Genomic DNA, 25648 nt, shown 5'->3' with positions numbered 1-25648 from the left:
TACAAGTCAAACTTGAAATATGTTCTGAGAGAAAAGCATCAAATCCTTTGTGTACACATTTAGTTTTATTGTAACAAAGCAACTTGTACACTTTTAATGTTTAAAACTGAGTATTATCTTTCCTTTCCAGTGAAACAAAAAGAAAATTAAAAAATAAACAGAACAAAATTACAATAGAGAAATGTCAATTCTGAAAAAGATCCTACAGGTTCTGCTGATTCTCCCATCGAGTGGCTGTGCTCAAGTCATCTTTAGGAGAGAATTTTATTTTAAAAATGTCATCTTAGACTGCAAGGATGTCCGTTAAACATCACAATTAAACATGCCAAAGGAGAAGCCATGTTGTCAAAATGCCCACTTAACCCACCCAAACATCTCAAACCCACCCTTTGTTGACCTTCTATAACCCCCCTTTTTTAATTTTTTTTTCTTTTTTTAAACAAGAGAAAGTAGACAGATCCCAATATACAGAGAAAGGAGGAAAAAAGCTAGAATTCTATGCACTACTATACAGGGGCCTAGCCACTTCCAGCTCCCAGCAGAGCTAAGGGAGCAGAAGGTTTTTCTTTTTTTCCCACAGAGCACTGTGGTGTTGATTCCATTAAGTTTTTCTTAAGACAGGAAGGGATAAAAATGAATTTGGAACAGAAAGGGGCAAAGATTCTTTTCTCACTGTATTCTGCTCAAGGTACACCCCCCCCCAAATAAGGTGAGAACCATGGTGTAAAAGAGACCTCAAAAACAGGGCGACTGAGCACAAGAAGGGGGGGGGAAGAAAAAATAGGCTGCAACTTGCTCCCAGGGACTGGAGAAAATTTAACAAGGTTGGAATCCATCAGTGTTCATTAGTCATCTTCTCCTTCATCTTCCTCTCCTTCTTCCCCCTCATCATCATCTTCATCTTCTTCACCTTCATCCTCATCCCCTTCTTCATCAATATCTTCCAACCCTCCTCCTCCTCCTCCTCCTCCTCCTCCTCCTCCTCCTCCTCCTCCTCCTCCTCCTCCTCCTTCTTCTTCTTCTTCTTCTTCTTCTTCTTCTTCTTCTTCTTCTTCTCCTTCTTCTTCTTCCACTTCTTCATCATCCATGTCAGGAACCAAGTAGTACTGTAATGGATTTGGCCAAATGTCATCTTTGATGACTTCTCCCAACTCATCTGCACCTGCATCAGAATGGTCAGTGAACCAGGTAAAGAAGCTTTCCGGTTCCTCATGCTGTCTCTTCCTGCTAACTTTATTCTGTGTTTGACTTGAACGTTTTGTCAAATCCTTTCCAGATTTCCATTTGATTTCAGTGGACTTTGAGATGGATCACCACTCTCATTCAGATGAAACTCTTTGGAGAGAACTTTATTTTCAAAGTAAGGATTTTCATCAAAATAAAAATCTATTCTGTAACCTGATTTAATATCTTCAAATTCTGTCACTTCAACTCTTGTCAAATAATGCAACGCCTCTTCATCCTCTTCTCCAAGCAGTGCAGACACTTGTGGATGGTTGACAAATGTTGTTACCCCAAAATTTGGGATTTTGGAGATCAATTCTGACCTCTTCTAAAAAAAATGGTTGGCAGAGTTTGTTATATTTCTGTTCTACTTTCAAAATCTCCTCACTGACTTGTTCATTAACTCTGTCTATTACATTTTGTACTTCATCAATATGTTCAATCGCTTCTTGCTGTTCTTTTTCTCCCTTTGGCACATCCTGAGGGGTCGGCTTCTTCTCCGGCTTGGGGGCTGGAGGCACTTTTGGTTTCTTCGCATGTGGTGGGAGCGAGGACTGGTGTTTGGGGGCCATGCCTCGCGGGAAGTCCGAGGAGCCGATCGCAAGGAAGTGGCCGGGCTGGAAGGAAGGCGCGCTGAGACTCTATTTTCATTTCTTTACATTCAATATTATTTTGTATTAGTTTCAGGTTTTATATTAGTTACAAAATAATGGTTAGACAATCATATACTTTACAAAGTGTTCCCTGATATTTCCAGTACCCACCTCACATCATACTATCATTACAACACTATTGACTATATTCCCTATTTAAGTGACAATAGGTTTACAGGTTCCTTCCAATCTTCCTTTTGTGTTACTCGCCCTTCCTTTTCTTTCTCTCTTCTTCTTCTTCTTCTTCTTCTTCTTCTTCTTCTTCTTCTTCTTCTTCTTCTTCTCTCTCTCTCTCTCTCTCTCTCTCTCTCTCTCTCTCTTTAAGAGAAGTAAGCCTTTATTTCCTTGTTTCTCAAATAGAGCTGGCTGAGCTGGTTGTTTTTTTTGGTAATTAGAGAGACCAAATCCCATATCCTCGTCCAACTCCTCCAACTCTTCCTTTGCTTCAACCTTGGCTGGGGTTGCAGCAGCAGCAGTGGCAGCAGCCACAAAAGCAAATGGATCAGCCAAGAAGGCCTTGACCTTTTCAGCAAGTGGGAAGGTGTAATCAGTCTCTACAGACAAAGCCAGAACTCGCTTGTTCCCATTGATGATAGAATGTGGTACTGACACAACAGTTGGGTAACCAATCTGAAGGCATACACTGGCAACATTGCGGACACCCTCTAGGAAGCAGGAATGCAGTTTCCTCTGAGATGTCAAGCACTTCTGGGTTGTCGATGCCACCATTGTCAAACACCTGCTGGATGATCAGCCCAAAGGAGAAGGGGGGGATGTTCAGCATGTTCAGCAGTGTGGCTTCGCTGGCTCCCACTTTGTCTCCAGTCTTAATCAGCTGTGCATCACTCAGGATTTCAGTGGTGCCCTGGAGATTTTAGTGGTGATGCCTAAAGCCTGGAAGAAGGGGGTCTTCTATGGCCCCAGGCCAGTGTTCTGGGCTGGCACAGTGACTTCACACAGGGCAATGGCACCAGCACGGGCAGCAGCTCACACCTTATTGGCCAGCAGCATGTCCCGGATCTCAGTGAGGTCCTCCTTGGTGAACACAAAGCCCACATTCCCCCGGATGTGAGGCAGCAGTTTCTCCAGAGCTGGGCTGTTTCCCAGATGTCCTCGGATGGCCTTGCACATCATGGTGTTCTTGCCCATCAGCAACACAGCATTCCCGCGGAGGGACATGTGGATCTGCTGCATCTGCTTGGAGCCCACATCGTCTGCTCCACAATGAGGCATTTTGGATAATCATCCAGAAGTTGGAAGATCTTAAGGAAGCAGTTGGACTTCCAGGTCGCCCTGTCTTCCCTGGGCATCACCGCGATGTGTCAGGGATTACCAGGCAGGGTTTAAAGACGATGTCACTCCCATGAGGATGCCTGGCAAGAGGAAGTCCTCATTTTCTTAATATAGTATCTCAATTGGCCCTAAAAGCTCAGCGAAGGCACTGGGACACACTTAATCCATTTTACAGACCAGGAAACTGAGGCCAATTCCAGTTGACTGTGGAACTTGGCTCAGGGCACAGGGAGCCATCACAGCCATGCTCTCTGCCCTTCCTAAGGGGCAGCCACGGGGCAAACAGAACAAACCTCCCCAACAGGCTTCCGAGCCTCATTCTCAAGCACCTCTTCATCACGATGCTCCACATTCTTTCCTCTCCACCGCCCCCCCCGCCCCCATTCTTTACTGCCCCCCTTCTCCCGAGCAGGTGGTAAGCTTCCCACTCACCACGCAGGCGAGCGCTGCCACAGTGGGGCAAGGCAAGTACGGGCTTGCTTTTGGGCGAAGGCGGGAGCAGGAATCGGTGAGGCCCGGGCAAGGCCGGGTCAGCGCCAGGAGCTTCTCCTAATAGCAGCAGTCGGGTACCCAGTAGTGTGGCGCCCCTCCACTGAGGTGGCACTGCCCCTCAACCCCTGCCTCAGGGCTGCGGGTCTGCCCGGTGTCCTTCCACCTTGTTCCTCGCTGGGCCAACATGCATCTTAGGGCCACTGCAGAAGCTCACTCTCCGCAGGCGAGGCAGATCCCCGCCAGCTGTCCCCCTGGCCGGGCTGAGCCCCCTCTGGTACACCCTGCCTCGGTGCAGCTCTGTGCCCCTTGGGCTGCCCGCCTCCTGGCCAGCAGCTTCGCCGAAGCCATGGTGCTTGCCCGAGAGCCGTTCAGGCAGCCCTGCAGCCAGGCCTCTCGCAGCTGCTAGGTCTCCACCCTCACCTGGGTTACCTCTTTTCTTCCACATTCACCCGTCGTCCATCCATCTCTCCTGCAGTGCTTGTGCTCCAGGCCCGAAAGAAAAGGACCAAGGCCAAGAAGGACAAAGCCCAAAGGAAGTGAGTCTTGAACCCCCACATCCCATTCTCTGGATTTCCTCCCGCACCTCTCTCTGTTTCACATCTTGAACGAACACCAAGTTCGGGCACCCTGAAACCCAGCCACATGGCCTCTGGGTGGCCTGGTAGAGTCAGTCTCCTAAGCTGTGGATCTGTGGCCAGAGGCCCGGCCTGGGTCTCAGCAACCACATGCCTGCTGGAGAGGGCTGTTGGAGGAGGACCAGAGCCATTCCATCATTAGCTCCCCAACTCCAGAGGAGGCACCACAGTCTCCTGTCCTCTCCCCCCCACACACACACTGTGGCCCCACTCCTATCCCTGCCGCCTGCTAAGTGGTTGTGACCTTTATGGAGTCCCAGTTAATTAGCATATTACTCTATTACATAGATAGATTAACCTGAATAACTAAAGATTAGCTGAATAGAAGTCTTATAACCAATGATTTACAGAAAAAGCCACATTGAGACTTGTAGGAAGGGTGGACACATGAAAAGGGCTTCCCCACTTCCTCAGGCAGCAGCTGATGATCTGAAGGGATATTTCAGCTGCAAAGGTTCTCCCTTAGGAGCAAGGAGGTCTTAACCCTATGCCAAACTCCCCAGCCGAGAGAAGCAGAAAGAAGAGGAGCTCACATAACACCTGATTGTAATAAATCAGCAGAAGTCTGTCTGCCAGGGAGAGACAAAATTCTGCTAGAAACCCAGGTGCCCTCTTAAAGGGCCAGCACACAAAATCTTGCTTGCATCCACTCCCCTTGGACTCAGGCAGAGGTGAGTAGCTGCAAAGTGAACTGCTGTCATGTGAGGACAGACTGGGTTGTGTGGCTCTGGGGAGAGAGCTGAACATATAGCCACCAGGGTCCCTGTGATAAATTGCTCTCTCACACTGCCCACCTACTCCATATTTCCTGGATGCAGCACTCCTATCTATACCAGCTGCCCTGCTGAGCTCATGTCCTGTGCAATAGTCTGCTGCCTGAGCCAGTGGTGCAGATTTTTTTTAAAGGCTCTTGAGGGCAAACTGAGGGTGTGGGAGTGTCAAAAACTTAATTTTGTGGCTTTGGGGCAAAGCCACTTGCACTTTCCCTGCTGCACAATAGAGCAGCAACATCCATGAGCATGTACCAGAGCAGTAGCACCCCACATCCTGCATACTAGAGCCACCATCCATGGGAGATCAACTAGCTCCACCTCCAGAGATTTCCTAGCTCCACCCTCCTGACCTTGGTGATATTTAGAATGTTTTAAATCATAAAGCATAACTAAACTTATATAAAGAAATAGCCACATCACATGTGGCTATTTCTGTAAACTTATATCTGAGTCTCCCTCAACCTGGCTAACACTGTTTGCCTTGTCCTGATGATTCCTAGAGACCTTTTTCCAACCAACTTTCAGCCCCTCCCAAGATGCTTCTAGTGCTTTTCTATACAAATGGATTTTCTTAGTTCATACTGCGGACTGTCCTAAAATCTTTAATGCTTCACAAACTCTAAACAAGCAGCATCTGGCCTCGGTATGCTACATGTCTCTTACTAAGTGGCCTGGACTCCAGCACTAGTGGAATCTGGCCTCAGTTTGTAGTTAAGTCTCTCTCAGGCACCTCTAAATCCAGCACAACTGGCATGATCTGTAGATCACTATGTAGTTCATACCAAATGGCTCCAGGCATGGTATAGGCAGCAGCTGATATTGGCCTGCACCTCCCAAAAGACCTCAGAAACAACACATCTGGTGGTAAGCTTCAAACCATACCAGACCACCACTGAAATACCTCCACTAATGACATTCAAAAGCCCTCCACTAATGACATTCAGACTTGACAGGCACCAAAGCCCCACTAAAGCAAGTTCAGCTCTGTAGGTCAGTCCCCACACAACAGCTCCTCCATGGTAGTCACAGCTAGCCTTAAAACTAATCAGCTTGAGGGTCAATTTCTACAAATGGCAATCAAGGTTCAATTACAATAGGAGGGCACATAAAGCCCACACATGAGAAACACCTGGAGCACCTGGCTTGGATGATCAGGGAGCCTGCACGAATAGGCCTCATAAGACACCTACTACATAGGGCCACTGTACCAAGACTGTGAGATCTAACAGTTCTACCCAATATATAGAAACAAGCACAGGGAGGCAGGCAAAATTGGGATTCAAAAACACATGTCCCCCAGTGAAAAAAAACAAACAAAAAACAGGAGATATCTTCTGAAAAACAAAGCAAAACAAAACAAAAAAAAACCTTAAATGAAATGGAGGCAAACAAAATATATCTGATAGCATTCAAAACAATGGTTATAAGAATGCTCAAGAAGCTTTGTGAGAACTTCAAAGGCACAAAAAAGACATAAAAACCATAAAAAAGAACTAGTCAGAAATGAAGAATATAGTAACTGAAATGAAGAACACATTAGAGGGAATCAGCAGTGGATCAGAGGAAGCATATGATCAAATCAGCGATTTGGTAGATAAGGTAGCAGAAAACATCGAATCAGATCAGAACAACAACAAAAACAAGATAGTTAAGGGGCTTCTGGGACAATATCAAGCATACTGACATTCACATCATAGGAGTGCCAGAAGGAGAAGAGAGAGAGAAAGGAATTGAAACCTATTTGGAAAAAAATATTATAAAAAACTTTTCTAACCCAGAGATAGAAATAAACATACAATCCAAGAAAACTCAGAGTCCCACGTAAAAATGAACCAAAAGAGGTCCACACCAATCTACATCATAAAGTGCCAAAGTTAAAGACAAGGAGAGAATCTAAAAAGCAGCAAGAGAAAATAATTATTTACAAGGGAGTGCCCATAAGACTGTCAGCTAATTTTCACCAGAAATTTTGCAGGCCAGACTAGACTGACAAGAAATATTCAAAGCAATGAAAAGCAAGGACATATAACCAAGATTTCTATACATGGGAAACCTATTATTTAGAATCAAAGAATAGATAAAGAGCTTTCTAGACAGGAAAAAGCTAAAGAAGTTCAATACCACTGAATCAGTATTATAAGAAATGTTCAAAGGACTTTTTAAAAGATAGATTAAAAATACGAATAATAAAATAACTACATATCTATTAACAATTACTTTAAATGTAAATTGATTAAGTACTCTAATAAAAAAACATAGGGTGACTGAATGGATAAGAAAACAATATCCTTATGTATGCTTTCTACAAGAGACTCGCTTCCGATCAATAGTCAAACAGAATGAAAGCAAAGGGATCAGAACAAAACAAACCATGCAAATAAAAACAAAAAAACTGGGTTAGCAATACTTATACCAAACAAGATAGACTTTAAAACAAATGCTATAGCCCAGCTTGTGTGGCTTAGTGGTTGAGTGTCAATCTATGAACCAGGAGGTAAAGGTCCGATTCCCAGTCAGGGCACATGTCTGGGTTGTGGGCTTGATCCCCAGTGTGTGTGGGGGTGTGCAGGTTACAGCTGATTTATGATTCTCTCCCATCATTGATATTCTTATCTCTCTCTCCCTCTCCCTTCCTCTATGTGAAATCAATAAAAATATAAATAAATAAGTAAATACATACATACATACATACATAGGCTAAAGCAAGATACAAAAAAGGACCTAGCAATTCTACTTCTGAGTATTTATTCAGAGAAATATAAAACATTCATTTAAAAAAACATGTGCATCCAGATGTTCATTATTTACAATAGCCAAGTTATAGAAGTAGATGAATGAGTAAAGAAGAAAAGGTGCATATATACAATGAGATATGACTCAGCCATAAAAGAAGGAAATCTTGCCATCTTCAAAACATGTATAACCTAGAGAATATTGTGCTGAGTAAAATAAGTTAGACAGAGAAAGTCAAATACCATATTTCACTTACATATGGAATCTTTTAAAAAATGCCAAACCAAAACAAACAAGCAGAGAAAACAAACTCATAGATACAGAGAACATTTTGACAGTTGCCAGATGAGAGAGGGGTTGGGAGGATGGATAAAACACTGAAAGAGATTAAGAAGTACACTTTACTAGTTACAGGATAGTCATTATGATATAAAGTATGGCATAGATAATATAGTAAAAATATTGTAATAACTAGTCTCAGATGGATACTAGATTTATTGGGGTAATCACTACATCCTATCTAATAATAGACAAACATGGTAATTGAGCATACCTTCACTACGCCTCCCATTGGCTAATCAGCATGCTATGCAAATTAACTGCCAACAAATATGGCGGCTAATTTGCATATACCAGCTGGGAGCGAAGACTGAAGACACCGTAGAAGGAAGCCAAGCAATGCAGCCGAGGTAGAGGAGACAGGCAGGAGAGAAGCTGCATAGATGGGAGGGGAAGCACGGCAGAAAACGGTGGGGTAGGAGTGGCAGAGACTGGAGCCAAGCCCTATTCTTGCAAGAATCTTCCTGCAACAGGCTTCTAGTAAGTATATAAATGTATAACCACTACAATGTACACAAAAAATTAATACAATATTGGGTGTAAATAGTAATAACAAATAAAAATTATTTTTAAAAAGTACTGCTAAACAAACTTTGGTATAAAAAAGGTTCAAAGCAGAATTGTGAGCTGTAAATTCTACTTGAATAAATTCTCCCCAGATTTTTGAAACACTTTGACTAATTTCCAGAATTCTGAAATTGTTGATTTTTACTACTGTTTTTATTGCTTTTGTGGAGGAGATTTCTAGAGGTTCATACTGTGCCATTCTGGGAGTGCTTCCTAATTAGTTATGAGCTTTTTCTCCTTCTTCACCTTCTTTCTTCTTTCTCCTCCCTCCTCCTCCTCCTCCTCCTCCTCCTCCTCCTCCTCCTCCTCCTCCTCCTCCTCCTCCTCCTCCTTCTCGACCTCCTTCCTCTTCTTTAGTTAGTAGGTGGAGTTAAAGTTGGAAGATGAAATTGATTTCTAAGGAAGATATTTTTGAAGAAAGTTGTATTGTTGATCTCATAGCCCCCCTTTTTATAAGTAGGAGAGATATATTAGTGTGCCTGACTCTTTACCTGAATCCTAGTGAGGGAAGTCTTTTGGAGAGTTTTGAAGTTGGAAGATATTATCAACATCATTTCTTAGAAATACAGTGTACTACTGTATTGGAATAAATTTACATGAAGGAATCTGTTGGTAGAAAGGGTGTAAATTTTTTTAAACTAGAAAATCACAAGAACGAAAGAGAATAAAACAAAGAGTGAGCAAGCACACTCACTAATGTGAATTAATTTTAGGTATTTTCTAATAGGAGTACTGTACTAAATATCATTCCTTTATTTTTTAAGATACATTCTTTTTTCTTCTTTGTATCCTGTGAGTATCGCTTGAATAGACTGGACTGAAAAGTTTTATTTTGCTCAGCTTTAGGGTTGATTCTGTTTAATGAAAGGCGGTAATAGGAGATTGAAGGGTGGAAAAAGAATGAATTAGGATGTATACTCTGCTTTCCTTCTTGCCATGTTGCCTCATTTAATTAAGTTCCTCTTACAGAAGCCTTTTCAAGTTTCTCTCTCTCTTTCTCCCTCTCTCTCCCTCTTCCTCTAACACACACACACACACACACACACACACACACACACACACACACGCACATGCACACTTGCTCTCTTTCTCTGGATCCTGATAACTATTCATGTTTCCCTTTAGGCCTAGGACCCACGTGTTTGCTGCATGTAGATTATTGTACCATACATTATTGCTCTCCCAAACAATCTCAACAGCTTTGTAAATTGTCCATTTTTAAATGCTCTTACAGTTACTCAGTTTGAGTGAGCTATTTGTTTCCTACCAGTACAGTGGACTGAAAACAGCATTATAAATCACCACTCAGTACAAAAATACTTCAGTCTAAGAAAGGGATTTCACAAATGAGGGACGCATCAGAGAATCTCTCAAGACCTCACAATATGGCCCCAAAGCAAAAGGGGCAGTTTTTCTTCTCCAGTCCAGAGAGCATGAAACCAGATTTCAGTGATGCCAGTCTGAATAACAATGATTTTATCTTAATTCCTCTGTTCCCTTATCCACGCAGCACTCCTACACTAGGAAGTCTATTGTTCTTATGGAAGAAGGTTTAAGTTAAATCCAGAGTTTTGATTAAAATCTTATATAGGACATTCTAATTACATAACTGAGACTGTTTGTGGCTTAAATCAACTGACTGAACATTTAATTACCTGAAAATGAATAGAAATATCATGGGAACTGCCAAATTGACCTCCAATTTTGGAGAAATATAACATCTGTGAATATATTTTAAGTAAACAAGATAAAAACAATTCTCTTGATTATCCCATGAATTTTGTTTATTCAAAATTATAGTAACTTAAAAATATGATGACTGCCTTATATTTTGTTAACTATGGTTCTACACTGGATCCTTATATTAAAATGTAAATTAGGATAATGCAGTGCAATGACTTTTCATAAAAGGGAGAATATGCTGGATATGGACATAGAGACTTAATAAGACATTTACTCAGTGTTCTATGTTCATTCAAGAAATGCTTATTAAGATCAACCGAAGGACTTGTATGCATGCATATAAGCATAACCAATGGACATAAGAAACTGGGGGGTAGGGGAGGCCGGGGGATTGTCAAGGGCGGGGAAAAATAAAAGAGACATATACTCTTTGTAATACTCTTTGTAATACTTTAAGCAATAAAAAAAATGCTTATTAATTGTTCACCATGTGACTCACTCTTTTCTAAGTCCTAAGAAAACACTGAAAAGGTTGAAAAACTATTTTTTGTTTGGGTTATATGGACAATAATAAAATAAACAAGTGTAACAAGTAGTATGCTAAATGTTAATAAATACTACAAAGAAAAATAAAGTAGAAAAGAGGATAAGGAGAATTGGGGAATTAAATTTTAAATATGGTGAACAGGAAAGGAATATTTTAGTACCTAATGTTTGAATACATTTTCTGAAAGAGGCAAAGAAGAAAATCATATGAATATTTGGGAGAAGAACATTAAAGGGAGAGTGAGCAGCAATTGAAAATGGCCTGAAGCAGGGCCATGTCTGGTATGTTCAAGGAAACAAACAAAATATGCCAGGGTGACTTTCAGCAGCTGACTGTCATAGGAAGGGGAGTTAGAAATGAGATGAGAGAAGTACAAGGGGACCATCTATACCAGTGGTTGGCAAACTCATTAGTCAACAGAGCCAAATATCAACAGTACAACGATTAAAATTTTTTGAGAGCCAAATTTTTTAAACTTAAACTATATAGGTAGGTACATTGTTGTTAACTTAATTAGGGGACTCCTAAGGCTTAGGAAGAGCCACATTCAATGGGCCAAAGAGCCCCATGTAGCTCGCGAGCTGCAGTTTGCTGACCACTGATCTATACTAATAAAACAGTGATATGCTAATTAGACCAGGAAACCAGATATCTTCCGACCATCTGACTTCCTTTTGAACAAAGCCACGGCAGTGAGGGCTGAGGCAGAGGTGGTTAGGGGTGATCAGGCTGCAGGGGAGGGCAGTTGGGGGCCATGAGGCCAGCAGGGGAGTGGTTAGGCGGCGATCAAACCTGTAGGCAGGCAAGAAGTTAGGAGCCAGCGATCCTGGGTTGCAAGAGGGATCCCAGATTGGAGAGGGTGCAGGCTGGGCTGAGAGACCACCCCCACCCCACCGTGCACAAATTTCATGCACCAGGCCTCTAGTGTCATATAAGCCTCAAAGGATATTGTAAGTGTTTAATTTTTTTTAACCAAATGCGATAGAAAACTACTGAAAAGTTTTAAGTAGAAGAGTGATAGGATCTTAACATTTTATTTTATTTTATTTATTTACAGTAGCTGAAAATTTTAATAGAAAAAGAATCTTGATTTACATATATGGTTATAATTGTTTAATAAACATGTTAATATAGACTTAATTTACTGAAACATATTTGACATATAACATTGTGTCTAAGGTGTACAGCATGTTGACTTGATACATATTTTTTAAATATTATTTTATTGTTTAAAGTATTACAAATAGTAGTACATATGTCCCCTTTTTTCCCAATTGACCTCCCCCTGGCCTCCCTTACCCCCTGGCACATGCCCTCACCCTCCACCTGCAGTATCTTGTGTCCATTGGTTATGCTTATATGCATGCATACAAGTCCTTTGGTTGATCTCTAACCTCCCCAACCCTCCACTGCCTTCCCACTGTAGTTTGACAGTCTGTTCGATGCTTCTTTGCCTCTCTATCTATTTTTGTTCATCAGTTTGTAATGTTCTTTATATTCCAATAATGAGTGAGATAATGTGGTATTTATCTTTCACTGACTGGCTTAGTTTGCTTAGCATAATGCACTCCAGTCCATCCATGCTGCTGCAAATGGTAAGAATTCCTTTCTCACAGCAGTGTAGTAATCCATTATGTAGATGTACCACAATTTTCTAATTGACTCATCTGCTGATGGGCATTTAGGCTGTTACAAAATCTTATTATAAATTATGCTGCTATGAACATAGGGGTGCATACATCCTTTCTGATTGGTGTTTCTGTTTTCTTAGGATATATTCCTAGAGGTGGCATTACTGGGTCAAATGGCATTTCCGTGTTTAATTTTTGAAGAAATGCCATACTGTCTTCCACAGTGGCTTCACCAGTCTGCCTTCCCACCAGCAGTGAAGGAGGGTTCCTTTTTCTGTGCATTCTCTGCAGCACTTGTTGTTTGTTGATTTCTTGATGATAGCCATTCTGGCAGGTGTAAGATGATACCTCATTGTTGTTTTGATTTGCATCTCTCAGATGATTATTGACTTTGAGCATGTTTTCATATGTCTCTTGACCTTCTGTATGTCCTCTTTCCAAAAGTGTCTATTTAGGTCTTTTGCTCATTTTTTTATTGGATTGTTTATCATCGTTTTGTTAAGTTATATGAGTTCCCTGTAAATTTTGGAGATTAAACCCTTATCAGAGATAACTTTGGCAATTATGTTCTCCCATGCAGTGGGCTTTCTTGTTGTTTTATTGATGGTTTCTTTTGTTGTGCAGAAGCTTTTTATTTTGATGTAGTCCCATTTGTTTATTTTCTTCTTAGTTTCCGTTGCCCTAGGAACTGTATCGGTAAAGATATTGCTATGACAAATGTCTGCTATTTTGCTAATGATGGTTTCTTCTAAGATTTTTATGGTTTCCCATCTTATGTTTAAGTCCATTATCCATTTTGAGTTTATTTTTGTGTATGGTGTAAGTTGGGCGTCTAGTTTCATTTTTTGTTTTTTGCATGTATCTGTCCAATTTTTCCAACACTATTTATTGAAGAGACTGACTAGATTCCATTGTATGTTCTTGCTTCCTTTGTCAAATATTAATTGAGCATAATGGCTCATGTTGATTTCTAGGTTCTTTGTTCTGTTCCAATAGTCTATATGTCTGTTCTTGTGCCAGCACTGAATTGTGCAGTTTTGAGAACACTGGCTTTGAAGTATTGCTTGATATCTGGCATTGTGATCCCTCCAACATTGTTCTTCTCTACCAAAATTGCTGCAACTATTCAAGGTCTTTTTTTATTCCAGATGAATTTTTGGAGAGTTTGTTCTAGGTCTTCGAAGTATGCTGTTGGTATTTTAATAGGGATTGCATTGAATTTATAGATTGCTTTGGGTAGTATGGACATTTCAGTGATGTTGATTCTACCAATCCATGAACATGGCATATTCTTCCATTTGTTTATGTCTTCCTCTCTCACTTTTTTCAGTGTTCTGAAATTTTCTGAATACAGGTCCTTTATCTCCTTGGATAAATTTATTCCTAGCTCTTTTAATTTTTTGTTATTGTTGCAATGGTAAATGAGATTTTTTTTTAGTTTCTCTTTCTGTGAGTTCATTATTGGTTTATAGAAAAGCCATAGACTTCTGAGTGTTAATTTGTATCCTGCTACATTGCTGAATTCACTTACTAAGTTTAGTAGATTTTTGATGGAGTTTTTGGGGTTTTCTATGTACAATACCATGTCATCTGCAAATAAGTACAGTTTTACTTTTTCTTTTACAATTTGGATGCCTTTTATTTCTTCTTCTTGTGTGATCTCAATGGCTAGCACTTCCAGTACTATGTTGAACAGAAGTTGTGAGAGTGGGCATCTTTGTCTTGTTCCTGTTCATAGGAGAAATGGTTTTGGTTTTTGCCAATTGAGTATGATATTGGCTGTGGGTTTGCCATATATGGCTTTTATTATGTTGAGTTATGATCCTTATATTCCCACCTTGCTGAGAGTTTTAATTAAGAAAAGGTGTTGGATTTTGTCAAATGCTTTTTCTGCATCAATGGAGAAGATTATATAGATTTTATCTCTCAGTTTGTTTATGTGGTGTCATGTTTATTGATTTACAGATATGGTACCATCCTTGCATCAAAATAAATCCCACTTGGTCATGGTGTATTATCTTTCTAATGTAATGCTGGATTTGATTTAGTAGAATTTTGTTAAGAATTTTGGCGTCTATGTTCATGAGGGATATGGACCTGTAATTACCTTTCTTTGTATTGTATTTATCTGGTTTTGGGATGAGGGTGATGCTGGCTTCATAGAAAGAGCTTGGATGTGTTCCTTCCTCTTGAATTTTTTGGAATAATCTGAGGAGGATAGGTTTTATTTCTTCTTTGAATGTTTTATAAAAATCTACTGTGAAGCTTTCTGGTCTAGAGCTTTGGTTTGTTGGAAGTTTTTTGATTACTGCTTCAATTTCCTCCATAGTTATCGGCCTATTCAAATTTTTAGATTCTACCTGGTTGAGTTTGGGAAGGTTGTATTTTTCTAGAAATATGTCCATTTCTTCTAGGTTGACCAGTTTGTTGGAATAGAGTTGCTCACAGTATTTTTTTTTTTTTTTATAATTCTTCATATTTCAGTGGGGTCTGTTGTTATTTCACCTCTTTCATTTCTGATTTTGTTTATTTGGGTCCTCTTTGCTTCTTGGTTAGCCTGGCTAGAGGTCCATCAATCTTTTTTATACTTTCAAAGAACTAGCTCTTGGTTTCATTAATCTTTTTTGTTTGTTTGTTTCTTTTTTGGTCTCTAGGTCATTTATTTCCTCTCTAATCTTATTTCCTTCCTTCTGCTCACTTTGGGCTTTTCTTGCTGCTCTCTTCCTAATTATTCAAGTTGCAGAGTTAGATGTTTTATTACCAGTTTTTCTTGTTTTTTGAGGTAGGCCTGTAGAGCTGTGAACTTCCCTCTTAGGACTGTTTTCACTGTGTCTCTAAGATTTTGGATTGTTGTGTTTTCATTGTCGTTTGTTTCCACAATGTGTTTTATTTCTTCTTTGATCTCTTTGGTAACCCAATCATTGTTTAATAGTATGCTATTCAGCCTCCAAGTGTTCGAATTTTTGATTTTTTTATTGTAGTTGATTTCTAATTTTATGCCATTGTGATCTGAGAAGATGCTTGAAATAATTTTAATCTTCTTGAATTTGGATAGACTTTGCCCGTGTCCCAATATGTGGTCTATCTTTGAAAATGTTTCATGTGTGCTTGAGAAGAATGTATATCCTGTAGTTTGGGGGTGCAATGTTCTGAACATGTCGATGCAGTCCATCTGATCTAGTGAGTCATTTACGATTGCTGTTTCTTTGCTAATTTTTTGTCTAGAGGATTTATCCAGTGATGTTAATGGGGTGTTAAAGTCTCCTACTATGATCGTATTGCTGTCAATCTCTCCCCTGATATCTTCCAGAGTTTTTCTTAATATGTTTGTGTGCTCCTGCATTGGGTGCATATATGTTTTTCAGAGTTATATCCTCTTGTATCAGTCCCTTTAGAATTATGAAGTGGCCTTCCTTGTCTCTTGTTATGGTCTTCACTTTAAGGTCAATTGTGTGAGATATAAGTATTGCTACCCCAGCTTTCCTTTTCATTTCCATTTACCTGAAATATATTTTTCCATCCCTTCACTTTCAGTCTGTATGTGTTTCTTTTTCTGAGGTGGGTCTCCTGTGGATAGAATATATATGGGTCATATTTTCTTATCCATTCACTCACTCAATTTATTTTTATTGGAGCATTTAATCCATTTACATTTAATGTTATTATTGATAGGTACTTGTTTATAGCCATTTCTGTACTTTATGCCTGTGTTCTTTCCTCCCTGTCTATTTCTTCTTTTTACAATAGTCCCTTTAGCATTTCTTGCATTGCTGGCTTGGTGGTGATAAACTCCCTTAGACATTTTTTGTCTGCGAAGCTCCTGATTTCCCCTTCAATTATGATTGATAACCTTGCTGGATAGAGTATTCTTGGATTCATTCCTTTGCTTTTCATTACGTTGTATACTGGCTTGATGTGTTACTGTTGAGAAATCATTTGATAATCTGATGGGAGATCCTTTGTAGGTAACTCTCTGTCTCTTTCTTGTAGCCTTTATGATATCTCTCTTTGTTGTTAACATTTGCCATTCTAATTATGATGTGTCTTGGTGTGGGTCTTTTGGGTTCATCTTGCTTGGGACTCTGTACTTGTGTGACTTTTTTCTTCCCCATATCAGGGAAGTTTTCTGTCACCATTTCTTCAAATAGATTCTCTAATTCTTGCTGCATTTCTTGTCTTTCTGGCACCCTATTATTCGTATGTTACTTCCTTTCATGTTGTCCCAAAGCTCCCTTAGGCTCTCCTCCCGCTTTTTAATTTTTTTCTCCAGTTGCTCTTCAAACTGGGCTTGTGTCTCTACCTAATCTACTCACTCACTAATTCGGTCCTTTGCTTCTTCTAGTCTACTTTTGAAAACTTCCATAGCATTTTTAATGTAATTATATCACTTTTGATTTATTCATGATTTTTGCATAGGTTGTTGATTTTCTTTTCTACCCAGTTTATGAACTGTATGACCATTACTCTTAATCCCTTTTCTGTCATATTGCATGCCTCAGTTTCACTTATTTCTTTTATTGCCAATTCCTAATTTTCTTTCCTCTGGGGATCATTTCATTGTCTCCCCATTCTAACTATCCCCAGAAGGTCCAAGCACTTAGTCGTGGGGGCCTGAGATGTGTGCAGTGAGAGCGTTGCACCACCTGAGTGTCACTGAAGAGCACCGACAGTGAGACTTGTGGCTGCCGTGAGTTGGTGGGAGCCACACACTCTGAGAATCAGAATCAACAGCGTTCAGAGAGGAAGGGAGAGGGATAGAGAGATTGGCTGCCTCCTGCACACCCCCACTGGGTATCGAGCCTACAGCCTAGGCATGTGCCCTGACTAGGAATTTAACCATGACCTCCTGGTTCATAGGTTGATGCTCAATCACTGAGCCAGGTCAGCTGGGCTGTTTTAACTTTTTATTGCTTTATTTCATCATTAAAAGGTATAATTCCATTTATTTAATCAATATGAAGTTAATGGCTTTTGGCAATATGAAAATTACAATGGTAAATTTTTCTTACAGAAAAGTAAAAATATATTCATTTTCTACAAAATCGATATATTAAACATCTGGCTACATATTAACATGCCAGACGTTGCTATTTTTAATGTTATTATTTTTAAATGTTTTCTAGTGTGCTTAATAAATGGATAAATAAACTACACTATATTTATATTAAATTAAAGAGTAATGTTTTGATATTGGTACCTCTTGGGGTTTTTTATCTATGGTTTAGTCCAATTAATTAATAGAAATTAAACTAAGAATCCCACAAGAAAGATATTATCTCTGTTTCTGTGTGTATTTTTCAAACATATATTCCTCCCAAACAAAGCACAATTAGAAAAAGATACTTCCAGTTAGCATTGTAAGATTTTTAAAAATATGTTTTTATTGATTTTTAGAGAGAAAGGAAGTGAGAGGGCTAGATATAGAGAAACATCATTGATTGGTTGCCTCCTGCATGCCCCCTACTGGGGATCAAGCCCACAACTTGGGAATGTGCCCTGACCGGGAATCAAGCCAGTGACCTCTTGATTCATGAGCTGATGTTCAACCACTGAGCAACATCAGTCAGACAGCACAAATTTTTACTGTAACCTTGTTTTTCTTGTTTGCAGCTGAGGAAATAGTCCTCAAGTATCCTAGTCACATCATTCTTAGTATATGGGCTCATTTTTTTTTACAGAGAAAAATTGAAGCAAACAGAATATAACATCTTCAACTTCTACCAAACCAGCTCACCTACTTATATTTGTATCCACCTTATCTTTCATTCTTTTTAAAATAGAGGCATAGCTTTTCATCTAACCCTGTCAATTTTAATTTTGGTTCATACCTCCACTTAATTTCTTTGCACATTACACCATCTATTGTGTCATTTGTCCTTTATTTATTTAACTTATCTTTCACTCAGATTTTTCACATCAGTTTTCATACTTGTTCAAGTTGTTCTAAACAAACAGCAATAAAGCCACACAAACATAAAGGAGACAAATCAGTTTCTTCTACACAATGTGTCATTCAGTTGCCACTCCCTTCACTTTTTCAGGCAAACTTTTTGAACATGTTTATATATTACAACCATTCTATTCAAGAATCTGTGTTTATGTATGCATCCTTTTGGAGGCTTCAAGGTGGAAGTTGTATATACATTGTCAACTGAGACTGTGATATTATATTATAGAAAAAAATATTGTTTTAACTTTATTGCTTGTTCATCTCTCGATGTGTTTTGTGTTTCAGCTAACCCATATTAATTATCTTGTTGTTTACATATATGTTGTATTTCTCTCTTAGCTAAAACGTCAACTCTGCACTTTATTTTAAATTATTCTTGTGCTTCAAAAACATTCAAAAACAGCTCTAAAGTCCCAACTTATTTAGAAACTAACCAAGTTACTTCCAGTCCAAATTAATTTCACATTTCCCTTTTAAATGCCTGTTCTAGCATACTTCATTTTGATTTATATTTATTACTTAATATTGTTTAAATTCATTGTTTAAATTTTTTGAATTACAAGACCATGCCAAGGTTAGCTTTGTTTCTGTCTAGCACAAGCACACTGTGTTATCTTGTTTTGCAATAACATATTTTGCTTGAATTAACAATTTTACAAAGAAGGGAAGAAATTGGCTCTAGAATTATCTACCTCTCTAGAAAATCTATGCGTGCATTTTGATTCACATATAAGCATGAATTATATCTGAATAAAAATTGATGTCCACCTGCCCATAACATACAAAAAGGTAATCAGGGTATAGTTTTATAGCACCAAAGTATTTAAGTGTGGAAAATTAAATAATCACATTACTCTCTGAACCAAGAAATAAATAGACATAAAAATTAGAGATCAGCCGTAGCTGGTTTAGCTCAGTGAATAGAGCGTCACCGAAGTGTCCTGGGTTTGATTCCACTCAAGGGCACATGCCCAGGTTGCTGGCTCAATCCCCAGTAGAGGGCGTGCAGGAGGCAGCCAATCAATGATCCTCTCTCATCACTGATATTTGTCTCTCTCCATCTCCCTTTCTCTCTGAAATCAATAATAATAATAAAATTAGAGATCAAAATGTCAATTGAATTGGTAAGACTGGGTTGAAGCATGCAGCATGAATTCTCAGGCTGACTCAAACTTGTCTGTCTTCCCAATCAATAAAACTTGTCTACTTAGTTTTAGGTCAAACATCAGGACAAATTAAAGCTCAGTAACACAGTGGCCCAGACCACCAGCCTCTGTAGGCCTACCACACAGGAAAACAGAGAGGAGAATATACATAACATAAACTCAATCAATCCAAAAGCAAGAACCAAGAACAGGCTGAAACTGATGAGATAAACTATTCCTAACTGGTCATCTCATCATTTACTATAAGCATTTCAGCCTGACATTTTACTTCCTAGAATAGAGGCTGTTCTCTAACTCCCTGCACCTTCACATCTTAGAATAGTCTCTCAAAGTAAAATTCTTGTCTTTGCAATAAAATGGAAAATAAAAAGTTTTTTGTTATTATTATTATTGTTTCTCTTTATAATAAATCAGTTTAAGCCATTGAGTTATGCCAGATAAAACTATCTTGAAACATCCTTAAGACCACATATAAAGCTTATATTATTATTACATTACTAGAGGCCCGGTGCACAAAAATTTGTGCACTCGGGGTGTCCCTCAGCCCTGCCTGTGCCCTCTCACAGTCTGGGACCCCTCTGGGGATGACCACCTGCTGGCTTAGGCCTGCTCCACAGGGGATCGAGCCTAAGCTGGCAGTCAGACATCCCTCTGGCAGTCAGGGAGCCCTCAGGAGATGTCCACTTGCCAGTGGCTAGCAGGTCTAAGCTGCAGTCGGACATCCTTAGCGCTGCTGAGGAGGCAGGAGAGGCTCACACCACCACCGCTGTACTGGCAACCATCAGCCTGGCTTGTGGTTGAGCAGAGCTCCCCCTGTGGGAGCACACTGACCACCAGGGGGCAGATCCTGCATTGAGCATCTGCCCCTGGTGGTCAGTGTGTGTCATAGTGACCAGTCATTCCCAGTCGTTCTGCTGTTAGGGTCAATTTGCATATTACCATTTTATTATATAGGAGTGCCTGGCCAGCCTGGGTGAGGGGCTGATGGCTGTTTGCAGGTTGGCCACAGCCCCTTCAAGGTGGGGATCACTGCTGGGGTGCCTGGACAGCCTGGGTGAGGGGCTGATGGCTGTTTTCAGGCTGGCCACAGCCCCTTCAGGGTGGGGGTCTCCCCTGGAGTGCCTGGCCAGCCTGGGTGAAAGGTGATGGCCGTTTGCAAGCTGGCCACAGCCCCTTCAGTGTGGGGGTTCCTGCTGGGATGCCTTTTATTATATAGGAGTGCCTGATTGCTGTTTGCAGGCTGGCCACCACTCCCAGCCACCCAAGCTCCCAGTGGAGGCTGGCTGGAAGCAGGTATCTGGGATTTATTTGTCTTCTATAATTGAAACTTTTTTGCCATGAGCAGAGGCCACAGCCAGCTCAGGGCAGGCGGGAAGCTTGGCTTCCTCCATTGCCTGGGCAACAAAGCCTCCTGCTTGCTCCAGCTCCGTAGCTGCTGGCTGCCGTCTTGGTTGGGTTAATTTGCATATAGTCGCTCTGATTGAATGGTGGGCATGGCTTAGGACATAGCAAAGGTACAGTCAATTAGCATCTTTGACTTTTATTAGTGTAGGTTTTAGTCAATGCACTAGACTGATGAAATATTTTGGAGCCGAGGAACTTGTGATGTTCTTCCACTTAAAACACTTAGATGGAAGCCTACTTCACCTACAAAGAAGAATTTCCCTCAATGAAAGCAAGGATTCTCCGATTTCATAATTTTAGAATCCATATTCAAAAATTCTTTGGTATCAAAATGTTTAATTGCCATGAAACATTGAAATATCATATATGAAGGTGATTTTTAAAATAGGTTTTAAAAAAGTCCTCAAGAACACAGAATCAAAGAAAAACATCTACTTTTGCCACAAATGTTCACCCAAACAGAATACATAGCTATTTATTTACAATTTGAAATTAAATATATATCCAACAATTCCTCTAATAATCTGAGAAGATATTTTTATGTGATTTTTAACCCCTGGAGAAGAGACAATAAAATAACATAGACTACCTACAACTACACATTCTCTCACCACATCATTAGGCAAAGTAGCAAAGACTCCATAGCCAGATTCTCTGGATACTTCAAAGGGAGGAAATAAAACCAAAATGTGATGCTTTCCCTATGCTAAGTTGATTCACAGTTAAGTTATTCTACTAAGATAATAAAAAGAAAGATTGAAAAAGAACATATTCTGTTGTGAAATATCCTCACAAATGGAAATACCTTAATTAGCTAACTAAAAATAATACAGAAAAAAATTGTATTGTGACCTGGTTCTCTGGAGAATGCTTCGTCTTTTGATTGGGGATTACTTTCCATAGTCTAAAAAAATAAGAAAAAGAGCATATGTCTGTGAACACAATACTGTGTGACTTGTATTATAGCCCCAAAATTCAAATGAAAGTGATATTTTATAAAACAAAAATTTCATAATATAATAAAAACTTAGGAATGAGTCACAAACTTAAATACATCAGACAAAACGTTGTTTTTAGGCAAATACATCAAAGTGAATGTATTTTAGGCAAACATAATAAAGGCACAACAGAAATCAAATGTTACAATAACAATAATGATAATAATCAAATTTAACAACAAATTATTTATGTATTATCCATGAAGTGAAGCAGAGAACAACATATAATAGTCTTGTTTCTCATTCTTTTTTAATGGAATTGCTATAAAGGGGCAGTGATACATATGTTTAAAAGCATGAGTCCTTTATTCAGACTCCCTAAGTCTGAAACCCTGTTCCCTTACTTTGACAGGTGATATCACTGGTAAATTTATGCAGTATATGTATCATTTTGCTCACTCACAAAATGGGAATAATAGTAATCTCTTCCACATAGGGATGATGTGAGGATTAAATGAGTTGATATGTGGAAAATATTTAAAGCAGTACTTAACACATGGTAAACACTCAAAATTAGCTTAAAAATATACACTTCTCAATTGATTTTATTCATTTAGCAAAGCAGTTCTATAAGGGATCAGCAAACATATTTATCAATTTGCTCTCTTAGTTTTTCTTACCTATTTTCCCCATGTGTAATATCTCCGAGGCCAGTTATTATCTTATTTAAAAAAAACACATTTTTATTTTTACAGTACTTTGTACAGTGCCTCCTGAAGGCTTGCTTCTCTAGAAAATAGATGAGATGAAGTGGGAGGTATGAAAGCATTATTGGGACAGAAAAAGTGGAGGGAGTAAGATCAGGTAGGGGAAATTATATATATATATATATATATATATATATATATATATAGAGAGAGAGAGAGAGAGAGAGAGAGAGAGAGAGAGAGAGAGAGAGAAACAAGGTCCATAACATCCAAACGACCAAAGACTCAACTGACCGGAAGTAAGTCCTGCAGTCAGGGCTGGGCTGCTGGAATGACCCAGCACTGACAGGCCCAGAGAGAGGCCAGGAGAGAGAAGCAGGGTCTGATCCATAGCCTCCATGGCAGCTGTTGATCAGCACTTGCCTCTCTCTTTCTCTTCGGGCCTGGCAAGCAGCCACACCTCTCTTTCTCTCAGGCCTCTGTTGGGGCTGCTGATCAACCCTGCCTCTCTGATCAGGCCCATTGATAGGCCCAGAGATGCTGACAGGCATAGAAACTGACCAATCAGAACCAAGTCTGGGTGAACTGCAAAGAACCAATGGCTACCTAGGAGGCAGAGCTTTTGATGCTGACTGGCATAGAAACCATCCAGTCAGAACCTAATCTGGGTGAACTACGAAGGCAGAACCTAAGGTGGAGGCTGAGGAGGGGTTTTAAGGGCAACAGATGTGTTGTGTAAGGTGTAAGAAAGTGGTTCATTTTTTTAATACCGGTTTGGCAGTATAGTGCATACTGCTGGCTATCAGTCCAGATATAGGGATTAGGTATTTTTGTCTGCCAAGAAAATCTCCTCCTGATGGAACAGGCTCCCCTCTCCATTTAAGCAGTCCTATCCTATATAATCTACCTATATTACTAAAAAGCTAATATGCTAATTTAATTGGGCCTACCGGCCATCTTCTGGATGTCCAACTTCCTTCCAGACAAAGCCATGGTGGTGGGGGCCGAGGCAGAGGCTGTTAGGGGCAATCAGGCCAGCAGGGGCAGGAAGTTGGTGGTGAGATCAGGCTGGCAAGTGAAGGCAGTTGGGGGCAAGATCAGGCCAGCAGGGAAGGGCAGTTAGGAGTGTGCTGGAAGCCGGCCCATCCTTGCTGCTTGACACAGTCATTGCAGGGAAGAAACATCTGCACAGCATAAGTTTCAAGGGACCTGGCGTATATGGCATACTGTTCTTAATATGTTTGCTCCCCTTCTTAGTGCTATGTGTTTTAACGAAGGTCACCTCTCCAAGAAAGGTTGTTTCCCCAGGTGGGGATTTTTTCCCTGCAGTTAGGGATTAACAGGACTAAGGAAGAGAGTAAATCAGTGAAACACCCTAGTGTGACAGAAATACCATGTACTACTTATGAAGAACTTGGACTAAGACTGTTGGCAATAAATTTGGGACTTGTTGGGCCCACATCCCCGGGGGTCTGCCCACCAGGGAAAGCACCAAAGCCTATACCCCTGGAGACCCCCTGACACAGGGCAGTCCCAGGGAAGGCAAGCAGCGAGGCTGGGAGGACATAACCTTTACTGGGTAGGATAATCTCCTTCAGTCACTTCCTTGTAGCTTATCAGTAGAGCAGTGACCTTGTAATAGCCCTTATAATGGAACACAGAGATTAACCTAGATAGGATTAAACTCAACAGAACTAGATTAACAAACGCCCTAACCTTTGGAATAGAATGGATAGGATTAAAATCAACTGGTATAAATACAGATGTAACAGGACAATAAATATAGAACCTGGCTGGAGAACCTGGCTAGAGAACCTTACTATGCTGATCAACTGAACACTGTCTCCGTGTCCTTCATTCTTCGCCGACTCCGTCCACACCTTTGGGAACCCCTGGACCTGCTGGGGTTGGACCCCAACAGGGGTGATCAGGTAGGCAGAGGCAGTTGGGGGCAAGATCAGGTCAGCAGGGGAGGGCAGTTAGGGACAATCAGGCTGTCAGGCAGAGGCAGTTAGGGGCAATCAGGCAGGTAGGCAAAGAGTTTAGGGGTGATCAAGCAGGCAGGCACAGGGGTTAGGGGCAATCAGGCAGGCAGGCAGAGGCAGTTGAGGGCAATCAGGCAGGCAGGCATGTGAGCGGTTAGGAGCCAGCAGTGACAGATTGCAAAAGGGATGTCCGACTGCTGAGATTGGGCCTAAACTAACAGTCGGACATCCCCCAAGGGGTCCCCAATTGGAGAGGGTGCAGGCTGGGCTGAGGAAACACCCACACACAGGTGCACGAATTTCCTGCACTGGGCCACTAGTTAGATAATAATGCAAAACTTACAAAAGTTTCTGCCAGACCAATGTGTAGCTCCATAGCAAAGATTACTCATTAGAGGAGTACCATGCTCAATGTAAATTATGAGATCCTTGTATCACCATCTTTCTCTGTCATTAGCACCACCCCAAGAAGAGCATGTCAGCTTGATAGCTAAGATGGACCCTGAAGGAGTTAAAGAGAGGGTGATTAAGGAGAACCTGTCAGCTAACCACACTCCTCACATCTGAGCAGCAAGAACTTTCTTGCTTGGAGATCTGAGCAGCACATCAGATCAGCCTGTCTGACACAGTTACTGATATAGTGACTAAGTGAATAAATGGTTAACTGGTTATGTAATTTTTTTCAAGGAAATATTGTGAGTAAAGGGTAGATCTATGACTTAAATGTTCTAACTCTAATGTTCATGTATTTAACTGTTCTTTCAAACATTGACAAAGAAAAAAAATTGAAGCCATTATGTGTTCTTGGTGATAGTGCTGTTTATGATTTAGGACTCAAATTCAACAGTCAGTTTGATTGGGTTCAAATATTGAGTTGGTCACTTACTAAGTCTGGGACCTTGGGCAAGTTATTTAACTTCTCTGTGGT

General features: G+C 40.3%; 2 pseudogenes across 2 annotated transcripts; both read right to left on the bottom strand.

Annotated features, from left to right (window-relative positions):
- Nucleotides 1-845: 845 nt before the first annotated feature.
- LOC308511187 (protein SET-like) lies at nucleotides 846-1796 on the bottom strand (annotated as a pseudogene). The gene has a single exon. The product of its transcript is annotated as a protein SET-like (transcript).
- A 198-nt stretch (nucleotides 1797-1994) lies between these two features.
- LOC308511726 (large ribosomal subunit protein uL10-like) lies at nucleotides 1995-3187 on the bottom strand (annotated as a pseudogene). The gene is made up of 2 exons: nucleotides 2279-3187; nucleotides 1995-2029 (listed from the first exon to the last, which is right to left on the bottom strand). The product of its transcript is annotated as a large ribosomal subunit protein uL10-like (transcript).
- Between the last annotated feature and the right edge of the window lie 22461 nt (nucleotides 3188-25648).

Source organism: Myotis nattereri, assembly GCF_964212035.1.
Source record: "Myotis nattereri genome assembly, chromosome: X".
Classification (NCBI taxonomy): Eukaryota; Metazoa; Chordata; class Mammalia; order Chiroptera; family Vespertilionidae; genus Myotis; species Myotis nattereri.
The sequence above is the reverse complement of the archived record's forward strand: the minus strand, read 5'-3'. Positions and strand labels throughout refer to the sequence as shown.